The following is a 20,408-nucleotide window of genomic DNA, read 5'->3' on the forward strand; positions in this document are numbered from 1 at the left end:
GGGCCCCGTTGAGGCTAGTTGGGCAGCCAACTTCCTGCGGTTATAACTTAGGCATATTATCTTTGTTTGGTGCATACGATACCTTGTTGGAAAGCTCTCTAAGTAATATAGGTTTTCCCAGAAGCCCCTGTGAATGGATATTGGCCTACAGTGGACCTCAAAAGATTCCATTTAAGGGATCAAAACTGCTCCGGAAGTTCGAGACTTGAAAAACTACTAAAAATAGTAAATGCTAAAATAAACAAGGAAACAAATGAAATTGACTGGAGGTCTTGGTGGAATAGGTGGGTGGCCACCAATATCCTCCTCAATGAGTCCTCACCCCTTAGGAAGTAATGATCCCCATTTTATGTAGAGCCTTCATGAGGTGAGGAAAGTTCTGTTGAACCTGATCCCTTGTGAGCCACTTGCCTTGGTGCAGGAGTTGGCCAGCTTTGACAACCCGATATATTTTGATATTCTGTTGGCGAGTGATTTTTACCTTTGTATCGATAATATGATCAATTGTGGCATGTTCCATGGATTTGGGTTTAACTTTGTTGGTGTGAGTTGTTTTGTAGTGTCTGATGTGTCCAGCAATGGTGGGAAGTATGGTTGAAGGTGATCCACATTGAACACTGGGTGCAGGCCAAGGAATGGGGGAAATGCTAAGCTCAAAAGTATTGTCTCCCATAGCCTTGTTAATTTTGTAACGACCATATCGAAGTGGTCTGAGCTTCCAATGGGCTCTGGTAATGCGTTCTTTCTGCAATGCAACCAAACTTTGTCTTCCATCTAAAACTTGTGTGGAACCCAATGTTGATCATGTCATTTATTTTACTTGGAATTTGAATTCTCCAGGATGTCATGAACCTACTGGTAAATGTGTAGGATGCATTCAATAAATCTGGTCGCTTTATCAACCTTTGAAAATACATGTGTAGATTTTGTATGTGTAGTCACGTGAGGCATGACAACATCAATCAGACACAATGGTTGAAATCCTAGACCCACTTGAAAGGGATTGTGACCAATCGAGCTATGGAGAACTCTACTATAATTGTATTTCACATTTGGAAGACTCTCATCCAAAGTTCGAGGATGCTTGGAGTTGTGCATGTGGAGTATGTGCACTATCATCCTATTGACGACCTCTGTCTGACCATTAGTTTGGGGATGGAAGGTAGTCGACTTGGTGAGCTTAGTGTCCTATAGTGTCCAGAGGCTTGACCATAATGTGCTCAAGAACTTGTTATCCCAATCTAATATAATGGTCTAGAGGATCACAAAATGTATCCATACTCGTTCAAAGAAGCATTTGGCAGTGTCCTTTGTGCTGATACTCTTCTTGCAGGCCGCCAATATAGCCATCTTCGAAAATCTATTCACAACCACGAATACATAGTCATTACTATGCTTGGTAGAATGGAGGCCAGACATATAGTCCATGGAGATGGATTCCCAACCACCATAGATTCATCTTAACCTTAAATGTATCAAGAACCTAGAGGGATCAAATCTCTTGATATGCAAATATCTTTCAAAGTGAAAAGAGATTTGATCCCTCTTGGCACTTGGTAGATCAATATTTAAGATAGATCTAGGCTAGTAAGTTTTAAAAATGTAGAAACTAAAAACATAGTAAAAATAATAAAACTAGTGAATCATGCAATAGAAAGCACCAATTAAGCATTTGAGCCAATAGTCACAAGAGCCTTGGAGAAACATTAAGTAGCATGATGATAATGATATGACTTTGGTGATGTTGATAATCTAGCACTAGTGCCTTATATCTAAAGTTGAATTTCATCAAATTGCAATAAAATTTCTTCCTTTCCTTCAACTCTTTCTATCAATGGCTTCACAACAAGTGTTTTCATGTGCCCGTATAGCTCCACAATTTTCCAATAGTTAGTTTCCCATGCCCTCGAATTCGCCATGCGAAGGATATAGTTCCTCAAGTCGACATTAATATCCTAAATCAAAGATAACCCCACATTATCTGTAAATTTCATTCTTTATTTTCCTTCTCAAATATGAGGGGAGACTTCCTCCCAAAAAACATTGGGAAACTCCTTGGCCTGCACCTACACTCATGTGGAAGAGTTGTTAGGATTCCTTCCATGAGTTTATAATTATTTTATACCAGATCTAATTTATTTTACTTCAATAATTTATTGAAAACACAAAAATGTTTATCTCAAATATTTCTAAAATTGTTGATAAAATAAACACACTTGTATATATTAAGTCTAAAAATAAAATGTAGTGGAAGTAAAATGGTGAAATCAATCACACTACAACAAAAAATTTGTGCCTTGAAACAATCTTCCTTCATATTAAATTTCATGTGAAAAATTGGGCCTAGACCCACAGAGAATACACAAAATAATACAATTGTTTGGAACCTATAACTAGCTCCACTAGGAAAAATCAACATTAAGGGAATTGTGTTGGAAGTAATGCTTCCATGTAATGTGTGAATTGTCATTGTGAGTCCCTATTTGTCAATCTAGAAGTAGTCATTTTCCTATGTGTGAGTTGTAATAGCTATCTAAATGTGTCATTATCTGTGATCTAGATAATATAAATATGCAACCCTTGATATCAATAAAACACAACGAGTGTGATTTGTGTTGTGTGTAAAATCTTTGTCGTTGTCTTTCATATTTCTAATATGATATTGTAGCTAGTTCTAGCTTGACTCACTCAAGGGAGGGCCAGGAAAATGTGAGAAAGCCCTAATTTTTATTCCTATAAAATAATAGGGTAATAGATTGTGTTGTGTGAGTAAATTATATTATTTTTGTTTGTAAATTTGTTCACTATATGTTTGATCTAGATTGGTTGTGTTGGGTTTTATAGATATGTATGTTGAATTGTTGTTGAAGTGTTGAGTTGATTCGTTGTGAGTCTTCGAAGAAGAATTATTTTTCAAAGGTTCCCTATGCGGTTGCAAACAATTCAATATATGAAGGGATTTGTTGTTGCACTTCCTCTGCTTCAATATGATTTCGTTCACAACAAATGGGTGGCTTTTCTCATTTGATGCTAAACCGTGATCTTAGGTCAGATGTGCGAAATGTTGAAGATGAGACCTGACAGCATAAGACAGATTCTTGTGGAACCCATATTTGTGATGGAACTATGGGCGAGTGCCTTGATAAGGGTGAATCTAAGGAGTTCATGATGAATTTCATTGAAGTATTACTTCTCCCACGTTGGAATTCTTCAATATGTAAATCTGGACAACAGTGATAGAAAATATTGAAATCATTATTCAATGAGTAGTGAATGACCCATGGATAAGATCTAGCATATCAATAATGGACAGTTCATTTATATGGAAGAACTAGTCATTGTATCTAATGGCAGTAAGAGCTTCTTGCAGGTTGATTCCTCTCATGGAATTTCCACAACATGATGAATTCATTGGAGTCTCTCAATGGAAAATGCTCTGGAGTTGTCTCAATGAGTGTGGATTTATGTTTGGGTCCATCTTAATTTCAACATCCATAAAAAAGTATGTCTCATATGGCTTATCGTGGATCAACATCTTGATGTGGAAGTCACTTCATATTTGCCTTTAAACATCCAAGGAGATGAATCTTCATGGAATTATTTCATATGAAACACTTTCTTGGACGTTTGTTGGACTTCTTAGGCTTATGTTTATTTGCTTATGGATATCAATGGGTATTGGCATTATTTTGTGTGGAGAGAATATATTAGTTTGGTTTTAGTGGTGTTGTAATTGTATTGTTCAAAGAATTATCTTGTGGTGTGAGTTGAACTAGTAGTATGTTATTATATTATGCAAAAGTCAAATGATGTAGAACGAGAAAGAACAGGCCAATTATTCAATAGAATAATGTGACCCATCATGCTCCGAGAGAATTAGTCACAGGTAGTTCTTAATAAGCTCAAGTTGGTGTGACCCGTCGTGCTTTGGGAGCATCAGTACAGGTTATTTTATGCAAGGTCAAGTTGTATAATTGTCTATTGAATACATTCTATATCCAAAATGCTATCCTAGATAACTGATGAAGAATGTGGATGGTCATGGATTCATAGATGGTGGAAGTTCCATAGGATGGTTTAGAATCGAGACTGACCTGTTGTGGTCCGGGAGGTTGAGAAGCATAAATTATGCAAAGTTCATCAATGATGGTGACAGGTGACTACGTTTTAAATGGAGGTCAAGTGACATCTCAAAGATGTGGTGCTAAAAGACCGGTGTTTGAGAGATTCCAGAGTGGATGTGGGTGTTGATGATGACCATATCAGAAAAATATGGCAAAGATTTATTTATTGTTATAATGTGAGTTTTTTATATTTTCTACATGTAAGCATTAAGGGAGGTTGTTGGAAGTAATGGTTCCATGTAATGTGTTAGTTGTCATTGTGAGTCCCTAGGCATCAATCTAGAAGTAGTCAGTTTCCTATGTGTGAGTTGTAATAGCTATCTAGATGTGTCGTTGTGAGCAATCTAGAAACTATAAATATGTAACCCTTAAGATCAATAAAACACAACAAGTGTGATTTTTGTTGTGTGTACAATCTTTGTTGCTCTCTTTCAGATTTCTAATAAATTAGCCCCTAGAAATCGACACTACTAAAGAACTCAACCTTTGGAAAATTTAGCCTCCCTCACCAACAATTCAACACCCCTGTGTTTCCTCGTATGACTCTTACACACTTGAGAAATTTGACCTCTGGATATTTTTTCCCTCCTCTCCACTTGACCTGACATCTCTCTCTCCTAGCATCAACTTCCCTAAAATATTCTCTCGAAATCCTATGTTGCAATTCTTCTCACTTCTCTTCAATTTAATTGAGCCTCTCACTTGAGAAAATAACTTCCTCAACATAATGGTTCTTCAACACTCCCTTGGGCTTATTTTCTAATTTCACTAAGCCAAAATCCTTGACCCTAATCTCTTTATCTATCAATGTCTAGGATTAAATCCTAAGCCTTAATTGAGATTCTATCTAAGCCACTTAAATAATTTTATTATTTATCCTTAGAACTTTGGCCTAATTGTCTACAATAATTAATTAAATTAATTATTATACTTTCCTAAAGTTAACTTTAGAAAATAAATCATAAAATCACCTTACTCCACGAAGAAAGCACCTAAAGAGGAAATCAAGTATCTCTAGCATGCTAATACATCAAGTCAATGTAGAAGACCTTCTAAGGCTATAAAATCAAAACTATCTCCTAGTAAGGAATGGATTCTCCACCACCCCCTTCTTGTCTCTATAAAAATAACTTCCTCTTTACTAGAGACTTGATGAAAATATCTGCTACATGCTCCTCTTAGAGACGTACTACAATATCACATTGCCTCTATGGACCCTGCCTCCAATGAAGTGGCATATGATCTCTATATGCTTACACCTATCATGAAATATTGGCTTCTTAGAGAGATTAATCCAACTCTTATTATCATAGTGAATCATAATGGGTCTATTGATGGTGCTAGACCCACCAACATTCAGGGGATCTCCCTAATATGAAGTCCCAACTAGACCTTACACCGTTTGGTGTAGGAGTCCCATCTGGTATGATAGCCTAGTTTCCATTACCTTAAAGATATGTCGTAGCTCTTGCTTGTCAGCACATGAGAGTGGTATACTTAGTCTTCAAATAGCGAGGTTTATGTGCCTAGTGAGTGCTTAGTGTAACTTGTGCCTAAGTTCTTTCACTAAAGAGGGAGAGGGTGAGAGTGAGTCTCAAGTCAAAAGGGCATAGTCCCAACTCAGTTAGAGACACACAACACGACACCACATGTGCATATTTTGGTGGAGTAGTCCACACGGATGCGGAAGACACAAACACAAAGTGAATAGATAGAACATACAACATCCAGTGGAATAGTCCACATGAGTGCGATGGTAGTTATAACAACTTTACAAGAATGAATCTATCGAGTGTCTGACGAAATAGTCCACAGAAGCGAGACAACATTAACAACTTATACAATACATTTTCAACATTATATGCACTAAAACAACTGAAATATTTCAATTATCATTGTACAGGTTAAAGCAACATGCATTACAAGCATCCAAAGAATAGTCTTACAAATGAATATAACACGTCTGAAAACGTGCTGCCCTATTAACATGCTTATGAATTAAGTGAAAGTTCCAAGACACATATGTACACCATACATCACTAACCCCAATAACAAGGTGTTGGAGCCACTGATCACTCCTCAAAGAAAATACTATAGACTATCAAGGCTATGTGGGAGGAGCCAAGGTGAAAAAGTATTTTGCATGTACAAATGAGGGGTATATATACCCAAGGGTGAAACTGATTCTTGTGATTGTTTGGCTTACATGACTCTTCAACTTAAATGAATCTTTGACTTCATCCATGGGTCTCTTGGACTTCCACGTTACATTACATTGATTACACAGTTAGGACCCAAAGTAGTGATGTGGCCGAGGCGACTCGTGACACAACTTGACATGATGCTGTAGGTATGCACATGTTGGTTGTGTTGTTCATGTCAAGTTGTTGTGTTGTTGAGTGTTGAGTGTGCTTGTGGTGTAACATAGCTTAACCTCTACATGGAAGAGTGTTCGGAGTCCTCAATGGTCTTGGTGTTCACTTTATGGTCCATGCATGTGCATGTTTCCCCTTTGCTTGCTACTTGGTATGCTTCATGTGTTCGTCCAACCATGAGCAAGTCTTATAGCATTCACTCCTTATTCATCCCATTCATTGTCGCACCATGTCTCATCCATGTACCTATTTCTACAATCACTCATGACTTGACGAAATCAAATCTAGAAATCCCTTAATTTACCATGATGCATTGTCTTTCATTTTGAGGTGTAGGTGACTAGGAGAAAGGACAAGGCTCTCAAATAGAACAGAGCACATATTTAATCGGGATGCAAGGCTCAGGTACACTATCAAGAAAAAATACGCAGAGGTCACTGAGAGACTAGGTTGAGCAGTCTGAGGTAGCAGTGACATATGCAAGATCTCACTCAGCTGGGAGGAAAAACTGCTCAATTTGTCCAGGGAAGGCAGTGCAGGCAGCAAGAAGCACTAATAGTGAAAACAACGCAGATTTCTAGAGGAGGCCGGGAGCGGGCTGCAGGAGCTTGTTGGTCAGAACTACATAGATATGGGAGGCATTCATGCAGGGCATGTGGACTATCCAGGCTCAGTGGGGTGTTGGGTAGTAGGTGGAATATCTAAGAAAAATGTGCAATTTCAGAAGGAGTGTCAAGCAGGTCGGTAGGGGGACTGACTGACAAAACTGTGCAATTTCTAGAGACAATGGAGTGATAGGCAGCGGGTTCCTATCCCTCTTGTCTGCGCAATTTATTTAGGAAATGCAAGTTGTGAGGATGACAAATTCTACGTAATATTGAGGATCAGTGCAACCTTAGGTCACTAATTAAGTCAAATTCTTCAGAAAGGAAATAAACATGCAAACCAGAAATCAAAAAAAAGAAAGAAAAGAAAACACTACTCCTATTCCTATGCTAAACAGTGCATGGGCCTACTCACTTGAAGTGATATTTCTAATGCAACCACTGGTGCATTAGCTAGCCCATGTTGGCGAAGGCATGGTAAACAATAAACATATACATGTAAACCAGTGAACAAGAAATATTTAACAATGAAGACCAACACACACTTAGTTTAAATGCGTCCACAAAAAAGAAAAGATTGAAAGTGCAAGGCAAGCATTCTGTGAAGTTAACATGGCATTGTGACACATCGCGTGCAGATGATAAGCATGCGTACTATTTTGACTATGACAGACAAGAAAACATGAGAAATAGAGAAAAATTACACTTTTCAAGTGTGCTTGTTGTGTATGACTCCTCTAGTGCATAAGTGATGGGATCATGTGATTGCGGTGGAGGAAGAAAAATTTGTGTGTTGGATTGATCTTTAGTGCATACAGATGAGTGATGAGGAGTCTTGGGTGTTTCACAAATTTTCTAATCAAAAGTGGAACTAACATTAGGACAATGAGGGCCTGACATAACCATCATCTCAGGCTGAAGTTCCTCGACAGCTTGCGGTCTTTCCACTTCATCAATAGATAGATAATCAGAGACAAGTGTCTTAGAAAGATTAACAATGAGTGAATCAACATCATGATCAAATGAAGTACAAAGATCACAACAATCACAATCAGAAAATTCAGGATGTTCATTGGCATCCTCATGATTTGATGAATCATGTAGAGGGGTAGATGAGAAGCAAGGATGCTCGCCCTCTATGTTTTCATAAATGACAGATGATAGACGGGATAGATTTTCATAGGAATATGTGTCCTCTCTGCAATGTAATGTCAGGCTAACTTCTGGTGTGTCCTATGAATGATCGAAAGTAGAAACATCCGGAGATGAGTTTTCATAGGGAAAATCAAGAGTGGCAGAATCACAAGAGATGTCAAGATAGAACGGATGAGGCACAAATGGAAGGGAGTCATCCTTCTCCATGGGTTCTTCTTCATATTCCCTCACACACACATCATGAATGATAGCACAAGTTGTTGGTACAACATCAACTTCGTCGATGGATTGATCCTCGTTCACAACAAGTGTGGGGTCAAGAATGGAATAACACAAGACAGTACAATCCGAAGGATCAATAGAACGCAAGGACAGAGGTTGAGGTAATGAGTGCATATGACAACCCATGGGCTTCCCAACCGAATCTATATAGAAATTAAGAGAAGTGAGGGTGGGAGGATGTGACAGTTGAATAGACTTGTGTGCACGCTCTCCCACATAACTCTATGGGGGTGGATTTGTTTGATGAGGGAGAGGCAGATAGTCACTTGTGACAGTGACTATGTTCACTTGAGATTGCGTAGCTCCATCACCAAAGTATGTTGACTGGGGTTTGATTTTTTTATTCCTTTTTTGACAAAGTGATTTCATACAGACATACTCATATCTATCCCAAAGATATTGGAACTTCATCTGACTTTTTGGAGCTTCAAAAGAGAGACGACATAAGCACTCCCAAAATTCTGGTAGAGATTCATGTGGGGCCTTCCATTGTTGTAACATTTTTTTATCAAGTGCTTCAGGATCAAAATGGTGAAAAATAGATTCTATTAGATCACTGAATTGTTTGAATGAGTGCATGGAGTTATGAGGTAGTATGCTACACCAAAGCAATGGGTAGTCATGAAGTGTGTGTGTGAATAGCATACAGACCTTTGTTTCATTAAAACCTTCCATGTTATCTACGAGTGCATGGAAGTCATCTAAGTGTTTAGGCAAAACCACTTCACCTTCACCATCATACGTGATTTCTGACAAGTCATCCTAGAACTCCCTCTGGACATCAAAGATAATTCCATTGGACAGAAATTTCAGAGCGTGAACTATAACAAACTCCATGATAGATGTGCGAAGATTCAAAACGGATTGTGAGGACTCAACTTGTCACCTAGCCCTCCTTCTAGCACCAAAAATGTTGGTAGTGCTAGACCCACCAACATTCAAGGGATCTCGCCAGAATGAAGTCCCAACTAGACCTCATACCATTTGGTTTAGGAGTCCCATCTGGTATGATGGCCCAATTCCCATTATCTTAAAGATATGCCTTAGCTCTTGCTTCTCAGCACATGAGAGTGGTATACCTAGTCTTCAAATAGCGAGGTTTGTGTGCTTGGTGAGTGCTTCATGTAACTTGTGTCTAAGTTCTTTCACAACAGAGGGAGAGGGTGAGAATGAGTCTCAAGTTGAAAGGGAATAGTCCCAACTCAGTTAGAGAGACACAACATAGTAAGACATGCGCAGCTTCCGGCGGAGTAGTCTGCACGAATGCAGTAGTCACAAACGCAAAGTGAAAAGATAGCATGTACAACATGTAGATTTTCTCTACAAATCAGCTAGCTCACTGATATCATGTAGAAATTTCACCTGCAGATCAAATTGATATATGCTGTTATGAAACCAGCTCAAGAAAAGATAGAAAATATAGATCAACGCCTTAGAATTCAGCCTCTTCGAGGGGGAAACCTCCTTTACATTACATAAATGAAAAATTCTTGGATGATACAGATGAAAAGACCTCCGTTATATATATAGGAGCCTAAGGGGTCATAACATAACTAGAGCCGACATAACAATAATAATGTAAGGGCACAATAATAACAATAGTGGGCTTCTATGGGGCACATTAGTAACAATATGGGCTCTACATGGGTATATCAATATAATAAGTGGGTTGTACTAATAACAATAAGGGGTTACACTAGCAGTATAGGGGCCTAACATGCCCCTCTCCTTCAAAAAGCGTTGTCCTCAACGCTTGAGTAGTTCTTGATGCTTCTGTATAAAATTCTTGTCCTCCCATGTGGAATCTTTAGCGGGTAAGTTCTTCCACTTGATGAAATACTCTGAAATTGATCGATTTCGTAGCTCTCGGGTTCTTGTTTCTGTGACTGCTTGTTACAGGGAAAAGTGTCTATTTAGAACTGCTCTATCCCACTAAGGTGTGACAGTTACCTTAGAAACAAACAGAGAAAAACTACTTTTGTATTTCCTTTATGAATTATAGATATAGAGGAATAGAAGGACCGACCTCTGTCTTGCACTAATCCTTCGATTCGATCCCTCTCTTCTTTGATAATCCCCAACTACCTGCTCCCTTGCACACCCAGCTTCACAAAGTACCTGTAAGATTACAGAAGCATAGCACTATACAAAGACATGGATCTATATTCATAAACAAGCTAGGATCAGATTTAAATTGACCATACAAATGTAACAAGCATCAACGATACAAAAGCATGGAGGAAAACTCAAATAGCTTTTATTGATAAACAAGAAAAGATCCAGGAGGAGTTACAACCAGTGGTTTCGACCCAGCATCAACCTCCCAGCAAAGAAGCCCCTCTTCACCTCAAACAAAGCATAGATCACCCAACAATCTGATGTTTGTCTCTAGAAACCAAAAACAATTCCTTACAATATGCAAAATTCCAGCCTTCCCCCTCTGGATCTCTGGGATGAGAGATCTATATATAGATATTTGCAAAGGTGTGAGTCAGCTCTCGGTTTTTGATTAGTGTCTTCTCTCTGATAGTTCTTGATGCCACTTGGAGATCTCATTGATCTCTTACTCATCCTTGGGTGATTCTGAGGGGCAAGTGTCCTAGGAGAAGTTTCTGGAAGATTCCATGATCATCCACCTCGCAAATTGTCTCCGCCACTTGTCTTTTCTCATCCATCACACCCCATAGAAGGGCTTTTTGAAATGCAACGCACTTCCCGTGTGTACAAGGTGCAATGCATTGCACTCTGGCCATGGAGCAAGTGCAATGATCTAGTTTTGACCAATTCTGAGCAGTTTTTCATGGAGAACTTCTGGGAGAAGCTATAATCTGTTGACCTTGTTCCTTTAGGGGTTAGAAAAACACTTTTAGGGACTTAGGAGCCCTTGGTTTATGGACATTTCATGCTTGGGGTTGTAGGGCCCAAAAATGTCTATAACAGTTGCCCCCTAAAGCATGAGGTCATTAATATTTTGATGTTGGGTGAAATGCTTTATTATGAGGGTCCGAAGTTCTTTCAATGCTAGGAGGAGACCTCTAATAAGATACAATACAATACATTATCTTCATAATATTTTCATGATCTAGCTGAGGCGGACATTCCCATGCTCAGCTTTATAAATTCATTTTCATGTACATAGGACAGACAAACGTCTGAGTGTAGACTGATGATTCTGATAGAGCCATCATCCTTTTGATTGGATGATTATCTGTGCAGCAATGATGTATATTTAATGTCTTTATTTCCTTGAATATATATCACAGCCTGGATGGGTGAAACTAGATTCGGGGTCTTCAATCTCGTCCAATCTTCATTTGAAGTACAAGTCGATCCATGTGAGAAATGTTCTGAAGTCGAACATGGAAAGACATCGCTTGATTACCAGTCAATGATGTAAACTGTTAACAAGCGCGAGAGGAATCACCGATAATGATAATGACCCTCAAGGTACTGTAGTAAAATTCACGTGGTGTGAATAAAGGACTTGGCGTCGAACTCCACACAAAATCTTTCGGTCGAAGGCCATTGATGTAAACCTGTCACCGGAAGTGAGAAACTTGCCATTGAGGCATGCAAGCTTCAAAGTACTGAATGGGGTGTTCCTGGACCAACTTCTTTGATAATGAGCTGATGTCCACAAGAAGTGATCTATCACAAGAGGGCCTTAATGAATCCCAGATCAATGACACAGAACGGAGCAAATGATTTTACTGGAGGTGAAAACGATCTGGTGATATAAGGTTCAGGGTGGCGGTCATGAAAGAATGGAGTATAATGTATGGTAGTGGGTGAGACACAGGTGAATTCACTGAATGACTTCTCTTGAACATATCGGCGACACTGATGTGATGGATTGGTAGCATTAACCCCAAATTTGGATGGTATGGCGTGACCATGGTGATGTGACTGGTGAATGAAACAACCCAACCCGACTCGGACACGGAGTGGAAGTGTCATGTTCAAGAGCGACTTGCTACCAACAAAGTTTCTTCAAGTTCTCTTCCCAATTTTCCCCAGTCATTGCTGACCAGTACCTCTTTATTTTTGTCAAGCTTGAGGAGGATAACATATGCTTGTTCTATAATTTTCCCTTCGGGCAAACCTATCGCTATGTTTTAACGAGCCTAGCGATAGTGAAACTCGTTCTCGTCTATAGACAAGTTTGTCACTATTAATCTTTTTAACGAGTTTAACGACAAAGATAACTCGGTCCTTTTCAATTTTAGAGAGTCTGAAAAGGAACGTAAAGGTAACTCCGAAATTTCTTTTTCATCATCTAATCCCTTAAGTCCGAAAAAATATAAAACAATACAGAAGGGATGAATTTTCAATAGTTTTAACGAGCCGAACAAAACAAGCGCTCGATCTTTTTGTGTAATAATCCCTCAGGTCCAAAAAGATTAAAATCTAGAGGGATAGCACTTCCTATCCCTTTAACGAGCTGGAGAGGCCAATGGCTTGGCAATCTTTTCATATTTTACGAGTCAGTTGAAAAGAGCTTAAAGGAGACTCGTCTTTTGAGGAACGAGTGATAAAATGGGTAGCAGCTGATTCCAGGTAAGGTTTGGAATTTTCCAATCACGACAGTGTCACGAGGATGGCTAGTGAAATCACTCTTCGCAGTTGTTCCTCAAAATGGGTAAACAATCAAATGGAGGTGAATGATCGGCCAATGAAAAAGTGGAGGTGATGGTGCAAACACGACCAAGGCTTTAACGGCTGAAGTACTACATTCACGATGGTTATTTACCGTGGAATAGTTCAGTTTTTAATGAGATTAAGCACGGGTGGAAACATTTGCTCATGTCTTATGTTTATTTTTTAACGAGCTTGAACTATGTGCTAAAACTGCTCGATGCGGGTTTATTTTTTAATGAGCTTGAACCTTGCAGTAACACTTCTCATGGCGGGTTTATTTTTTAACGAGCATGAACCCTGCAGTAACACTGCTCGTGATAAGTTTGCATGCCCCCAGCATAATAACGCAAATCGAGGTGCATGCCCCCCAAGCTTCATTGCATTCAACTTGGTGGTTGGAATGAAGGTTTACCTTTGAGATTTGGAAAGAGGATTTGTTTCATTTTTTAATGAGGTTGACACTTTAAAAGAACTATCCTCATGACTCCTTGTTTCATTTCTTAACGAGGTCGAACTGAGATAAGAACCATCCTTGAAATCCACCATATTTACAGTATTTGATAGAAAATCAAAAACTAATGGATGATTAAGGTTGCTGGAATAATCTTCATGGTAATTCGGAAGATGGGAGCAATGGTGGTAATCTTCCCATGGTGCCTCTCCTATCATCATTGATTGAATGATTCCTTCATCTGTAGAATGTACATGCGACCAAGGATCTGGAGAGGTACCACATTCCTTAGACCTATCTATCCAAACACTCGATGAGCGCTGATTTGGGTTTGCCCCCTAGGCCAAGAAAATTGATTGCTACAATATTTCTATTAGGGCGATGATCCATGCTGACAAAATGTTTAGGAATCTTCCGAATCCATTAGATATAGAAGATTTCATATTGCAGGTTCCCACTGTAGCCACTTCCGTCAGATTACTCGGAGGTGGTAGGGAAAAAGTACCCATTAAGGCAGGGTCTTTTAGGAGGCCTACTCCAATATTTTGAAGCGAATGATTGGTTCCATGGACCATTGGAATGCTTCCCGTAACTTGTGAACTGTTGGGGAGAAATTTTTGTTGGTCGATGATTGTAATTCCTCCTTGGAAGGGAAATGCAATCTTCCTGAAGTAGGTCTACACAACAGCGGCCATGGCATATATCCAGGGCCTTCCCAGTAGGATGTTGTAATCGAGGTTTCCGTCGATTACTTCAACATCTATTTCTATTGTTTTTCCCCCTAGTTCAACTTGCAAGTTACTTAAAATCCCGTATGGAGTGTATGATCGTCCAACAAATGCTTTTAACATTGTTGATGATCGCGACAAGGGTGGTGAGCCTAAATTTTTCCAGCAACTCATCGACATAATACATGTAGATGCCCCCTCATCAATAATTGTTCGATGAACAATTTTGTTGAGGGCTTTCACTTGAATAAGGAAAGCTAGTTGAGCTGGTAACTGAGGGTAATATCCTTTATGATCAAAGGACACAAGATTGGAATCCATTGGGTCAATCCCACCTATTGCTGATAATAGATCCTGCTTTTGGGAGGGGAAATTTTGAGGTACCTCAAGTGTCGACATAGCGGACGGTGATTGGGTCAGGTCCTCTACTACATTATAATTTTGTGCTACTTTGGCACGAGGATTAAATGTCGATTTGTGTACTACTCCCTTTGGCGGATTTATCATTGGCTCAGGAATGATGGGTGGCACAACTTCGGTCAAAGTTGTTGTCGAACTACTAGGTTGTTCATTAGCCTTGTTATTCGATAGCCGTGGATTCTCGTAATCTTTATTCCTTATCAAAGCATCATTTTGTTGTTTTGAGATAGACAACATAAGCACTTGGGATCGGGGAGAATTTTGATTAGCAACCAGTTTGGCTCTCGGGTTTGGAAACGGATCAGTCAATACTGTTGACATTTTTGAACTCTTGAAGAGTTTCTTAGCTTCAGCTTTATGTGGACAATCTCTCGTCTGATGATCCTCATCGCATATATGACACCCCGTAGGGGATTTCCTTTGCCCAGAAGGGTTTGCAGAAGGTTTTTTAGGAGATGACTCATCCTGCTTCTTTTTTCTCCCTTTATTTTTCTTATTGCCCCCTGGTTGCTTCAGTTGTTTGCCCTTGTCGGTCGACAGGGCATTTACTTTCGAGGCAAGAAGTTCCCCATTTGCATTTTGACTGGAAATCTCACGGGCCTTTTTAGATGTAGCCTTTGTCGATCTCGTGTCTGTTGCACCAATCACGCCATCACCGGCATGATAATCATTATTTGATTTAGGAGGAGGAGGGACCGAGAATTCCAGTCTGGGAGCATTAGGTATTTTATCATAGAGCGTTCCAGACTGAGTGTAAATCAAGTCTAAATATTGCGCACGAACGATAACCTGCTCTTCGGTGATGACTCCCCCTTTTGCCACATCTTCCATGATGGAAGGCAATAATGACTTAATAAACCATTCAACTAAAAGCTGACCGGGAACATACGTTTTCACCATTCTACGACGACGTCGCCACTCATATATATGATCAGATATATGAGTGGCCGTTGTTTGTTTGAAATTGGTAAGAGGTTTTGTTCCCGTTTCGTACCTTATTGGTAACTGAAAATGGGTTAAAAATGTTGTGGCTAGGTTACTGAAGTTGTCAAATGAAGCTCTGGGTAACTCGATATACCATTTTGTTGCCAGACCAGTTAACGTCCTCTGAAAAAGGCGAAGCCTAATCGAATCATCGTTTAGGGTGTTTGATGAACACCACAGATGAAATGTCATCACATGATTCGACGGGTCTTCACCCGGATTTCCATTAAATTTAGGAATATCTGACGGAATTTTATGCGGAATCGTCGGCCACCAAGGGGCATAAGCAATTGGATCATTCGTCAGCCGGTTTAGATCTGGTAATTCTAGAGTTGTTACAAAGAGCAACTGTTGATTCAGGTTAGGCGAAGCATACCCAGGATAAGATGGAATCGCCTGAGCAGTGGGTCTTTGCATACCAGCATAATGTATTTGATTCTGGCAACTTTGACAAGGTTGATGGGCATAACCATTATAATATGGTTGTTGATAACCGCTTTGGAAATGCGATTGCCCATTACTTACAAAGACTTGTTGCTCAGGTCCTTGATATGATTGCTGGAATGGCGGTTGTTGAGATTGTATCAGCTAAGGTTGTTGGACCATTTGTTGTTGCCCAATACTAGATGATTGACCAAGATGAGGAGTCATAGTACTTGTTTGAGCCTGAGTTGCTCCAGATAAAGAGGCACTAACCTGAGGTTGCGATTGAGTCGTTGAGACAAGAGGCTGTTGTATTGCAACCTGAGAAACTTGGGGTTGACATATAACAGGTAGCGCTTGTACTTGCGACGCAGTCACCATAGCAGGTATAGTGGGAATAGTCGACACAAGGTGGACTGGTTGCATTGAATATACAACCTTTGGTTGCTGAGGCAGTATTGGTACCCAACCACTGGATGTAATTCCAGTTTGACCTGAACTTTGTTGTAAACTCCCACATGGTTGTTCTCCGGGAGGGAACAATGAAAAGGCATACTGCCCTCCATATGGTTGTAACCCAGTACTTAAAGGGTAGATTGGCCTTTGAAGACACATTGGATCGATTTGTTGAGTTTCAACATAAGAAATACCAGATGATAATCTGGATGAAGAAATAGGAACTGACCATGTCGTCGAAACAGTCCCTGATTGGACTCCGGCTTGTTGTTGATAACTTGCCGGGACAGATGGTATACCGGCGAACATTGTTGGAGTAGCAGCAGGAGGTTCTGCTGCTGCTGTGTCGGATGACACAGTCCTAGATGTCGACGGTTGTTCAGACATATCTAGTCTATCCAAGAGATTTCCTAGCGATTCTACAAGAACTTGCGATGAAGGGAGACTAACTTCGAAGACCAACGAGGGAAAGGTGATGATTATTCCGTTTAAAATAAATTTTAGACACTTTGACACAACTTGTTTTTTCAATTTTTAAGAGTCGAGAAAAAACAAAAGATGACTCTAGTCTCCTTCGATTTTTAATGAGCCTGAAGTGACAAGTGCTCAGATGGACCTTTTCCGTTAAGGAGTCTGAAAAGGAACGAAAGGGACTACTCTGGAAGTCTAGGTAGAGGGAGTACCAAACCAATCTCAAAATTGCAGAATACTTTTTAAGGTACGGTAGTCAATCTTCCCGAATGTTGTGTTCAGTGCATTGCGATCGATAGGGCGGCAGACACGGCTTCCTATGGATAAAGGATTTAAGCCTATAGGGGTCTCCCAAAATATACTCGACGGTACATGGGAACACAAGTCCGTACTAGCACTTATCGTCTCAAAGTGGAGGAATCACCCAACCATCAGTGAGAACAACAGTTACTAGGCTTTACGACGCTGGAATACGTCTCTAGCCTAGACTTCTAAATTTTGTGCGTTAAGTTCCAAAGCGTTGTTAGATTCATTGAATTTATTTTAAGTTGATCTTGTTTATGAAGTTTGCCTTTCAGGTTCACCGCGAGATGTAGATGTAATTCCTAAAATTCAATCTAAGATGATAAACAAACTTTTTATCTTCTTTGTGCAATGAAAATCCTAGCTACTAAGAAAAAGAAAGACAGAATCTTTTCACAAAGAGCAAAGAGCACACTCTAAATCAACTTTCCTAAATCAAGCCAATCAGACTATCTATATGCAAATGCACATGCATGTATTTTTTTTTCGACTTTCTTAGTATATGGATGCTAAAAAGAAAGTTGATGCACAAATATGAATTTCTTTTCAAGCGAGAAATATCAACAAGCTTCTTTTCGAAATCAAAATTAGAGACGATTACAACACCTTACGACTTTGAAATGAACACTTGTTTTTTACACTAGAAAATTACAAATTCAGACCAAAAGCAATAGTAACAGGATAATCGACCATCAACAGCAATCAAACTTTCTCCTATTATCGAAATCGACACTTGCGACAGATTCAAATCAAAGGACGACAGTACAATTACGCTACTTTTGCAAAGGAGAACCGTGAACGACTCAACAAACACACAAAAACATCTACAGTTCTTTTGTACAAAGGAGGTGGAATAACAGCAAGGAAAAGAGGTTTCAAATAGACATATACTAATCACATGCAGCAAAATTTAGGGACAGAACTGGAAAGAATGAAGCACAGGAACCACAGCTACACAGAGCTAGTCTGATCAGCGCACCTGTAACACAGAGAATCTAAAATGCAGCGCAGGTTGCCCCTTCGGGAAGTGCGCTGAAATTTAGGATCTCTAAACAGTACCTATGCTGGGCCAGAAACGAGACTCTGTCCGGGTTCCGAGTCACAGTTTGCAGTTCAGTCCTTGGTTTTTGGTCGAGTAAAAAAGAAATCAGTAATGCAACAATCAGGGGTAGATTTAAGGAGGATCTAAGAGCTATCACAAGGGAAATCAGATAGTTTGTGAATCAGCTGTTTAAATTATAAATAGATCAAGTGAATGGATTGAAGCAACAGTTATCTACTTTGCATTTTTTATGGCAAATGCAGTTCGAAAGCTACTTATAAGTTTATGAAACAAACAACAAAGAATGATACACAAACAAACTAATTAGACATCTGTTATAGACATTTTTGTGCCTTACAGCTATAAGCATGAAATGTCCATAATCTAAGGGATCCAAAGTCCCTAAACATGTTGTTCCTACCCCTAGAGGAACAAGTCTAACAAACCACAGCAATTCACAGAAGTTCTCCACCAGAAACTGCTCAAAAACAAGTGAATTCAGGATCAATTCAGAGGCTCCACTAGCTGTCTGCGCTGAAATGCAGAGATTGCACTGGCTAGGTGCACTGCAACGCAGGTAGAAGCACTACCAGGGTGCGCTGAGCGGGAAGTGACAAATGGAAAGTTCATTCAACGAGGTGGAAAGACCCTGGAAGCTTCCAAAATCTTCTCCAATGAACTTGCCTCAAGGAATTCAACTAGTGATGAGTAAGAGGCTCTTAGTCTCCAAGTGGAAGCAAGAACTGATAGAGGGAGAGGACACTAGTCAGATCTCAAGCTGACTCATCCTCTCTCCAAACATCTATATATGGATCTCTCCTCCATGAGATCTGGGGGCTGGAATTTTGTTATTGCAAAGAATTGTTGTTGGTTTGAGATTGGAATCATTGGGTGCTTAATGCTTTGAAGGAAGGTGAAGATAGGAATTTCATTTGTTGGGAAGGAGATGCTGGATTGGAGCCCTCTGGGTTGTATCTCTTCCTGAACCTTGTTATTCATCAATAAAGCTATCTTGGTTTCTCCTATATACTGATGTATCTTTGATGTATGATTGCATTAGTATGTTTGGTTTATTTCTAATCCTGAACTAGTTATGAATATGAATCTATGTCTTTGTGTAGTGTTCTCTTCTTGTGATCTTGCAGAAACCTGTTGAAGCTGGGCGAGCGAGAAGGCAAGTAGCTGGGAACTCTCAAAGGGAAGAGAAACCGGATCGAGGGACAAACGGAAGACACCGGTTAGTCCATCCATCTCTCTTCATTCTTAATTCATAAAGGAAGAATACTAGAATAGTTGTTTCTGTTTGTTGCTAAGGCACTGTCACACCTTAGGTGGATAGGATCGTCCTACGTAGGCATTTTTCCCCACAACAAATTGGCGACTCCGATGGGGAGATCTGTTTAGCCATTTTATTTGTGTCTCTATCATTGTTTGTTTCATAGACTCAACAGCAACAATCGAACTGCATCTGCTATTCTCAGATGCAAAGTAGATAACTGCTGCTTTGATCCAATCATTGGATTTGTCTATGATCTGAACAATGGACTCAAAAATGATTTGATGATCCTTTGTGATAGATCTTAGCTCTCCCTCAAAGAATCCCTTTGATTGTACCTTGCTTGTTGCTTTGATTTGGCCTGAAACTGTAGATTAAATAGCAAACTGTGACCCAGAACCCAGTGAGGAACTCTCGTTTCTCTTTCAGCGTAGACTCTGTGAAGAGGTTCTGCATTTCAACGCAGGTCCCGTGAAGGCTACCTGTGCTGAATGTCAAAACCTCTGTGTTGAAGGTGCGTTGATCCAGTTAAGCCTTGTGCAGCTGGGGTTCTCTGCTCTGATTTGCCTTGTTTTGATCTCTGTTTTTTGCAGCCTGTAACCAGCATAGGTACATGTCTGATAACTCCTTTTCTATGCTTAAATTCTGCCTCCTTTTGTACAAAAATACTGTGAG

This window comes from Pinus tabuliformis, chromosome 2_1, assembly GCF_031772625.1.
Source record: "Pinus tabuliformis cultivar Carrire ecotype Pingquan chromosome 2_1, CPIR1, whole genome shotgun sequence".
Lineage (NCBI taxonomy): Eukaryota > Viridiplantae > Streptophyta > Pinopsida > Pinales > Pinaceae > Pinus > Pinus tabuliformis.